At 42.7% G+C, this 1,158-nt stretch overlaps 1 non-coding gene across 1 annotated transcript; it reads left to right on the top strand.

Moving 5' to 3' along the window:
• The first annotated feature begins 558 nt into the window (after window positions 1–558).
• On the top strand, window positions 559–665 carry LOC113705124 (small nucleolar RNA R71). Its single transcript, XR_003451772.1, has one exon. It is a non-coding gene; the product is annotated as a small nucleolar RNA R71 (small nucleolar RNA).
• Window positions 666–1,158: the final 493 nt, after the last annotated feature.

Below are 1,158 nucleotides of genomic sequence, written 5' to 3'. Positions count from 1 at the left end.
TTCAAAGAGCTTCCTAAATTAGAGGACGAATGTTGAAGCTTTTGTTGCCATGGTTGTTGAAACCCTGGTGAACGATTTGAGGATGAATTCTGTGGTCTGTTTTCATAGCTGAAGTTGGGGTGATCTCTCCAATCCGAATTGTACATGTTCGATTATGGATCGTACTGCTTACGAGGCACGGACACGCCTCCCATCATGTTCACTTGTTCAGCCCCATCCTCTTGCAAAATAGGGTATGAGTCAGTGAGGTGGCTCAAATTTGTGCAAATTTTACAGACCTTTGCTTGATGCTTGTTTCCCACAGTTAATTGCCGCACAAAAGATGTTAGTTCCGATAGTTGCTACTGAATGGATGTCGTCTCCACCTCATTGACCCTACGGGTAGGGTTACTCTCACAGAAGCCAAACTGTTGAGAATTCTCTGCCATTGCTTCAATAAGCAATCATGCTTCCTTCGGGGTCTTATTCGCCAGTGCTTCCCTGCTCGCAGCATCAATGATACTCCTATCAGATGACTAGAGTCCCTCATAGAAATATTGGATCAATAGTTGTTCACTAATTTGATGCTGTGGGAATCTAGTGCACAACTTATTGAATCTCTCCCAATAGTCATATAGGGATTCACCAGGATACTGCTTAATGCTGCATATCACTTTTCCCAGACTTGCAACTTGGGATGCAGGGAAAAATTTTTCTAAATTTTTTTTTTCAGTTGGGCCCATGTTGTGATACTACCTGCAATAGATAGTATAACCAATCCTTTGCTGCATCCTTGAGAGAGAAGGGGAAGGCTTTAAGTTTGATCCGCTCCTCAGTAATTCCTGGAGGCTTCATACTGGGGCATACCACATCGAACTCTTGGATGTGTTTATGAGATTCTCACCTAAGAGACCATGGAACGTGGGTAAAAGGTGAATTAATCCCGACTTCAATTCGAAGGAGGTATTTTTAGCTAAAGTTGGAAATGTGATACACAACAGCTGCTAGGGCAATTCCAGAGCAGCCAACTCGCTTAGTGTTCTTGTATTCACCATAGGAATGTCCTCTTGACCTAGGTCACTTGAATTATCACCACTTGAATCTGTTGATTCAATCTCTGGATCCAATCTCTAAGATGCAGTACTAGATTGCTCCTCTCTGAGCTGTCTAGTTTCTTTC

The sequence above is a fragment of the Coffea arabica genome, chromosome 8e (assembly GCF_036785885.1).
Source record: "Coffea arabica cultivar ET-39 chromosome 8e, Coffea Arabica ET-39 HiFi, whole genome shotgun sequence".
NCBI lineage: Eukaryota > Viridiplantae > Streptophyta > Magnoliopsida > Gentianales > Rubiaceae > Coffea > Coffea arabica.
This window is presented reverse-complemented; position numbering and strand designations above follow the sequence as displayed.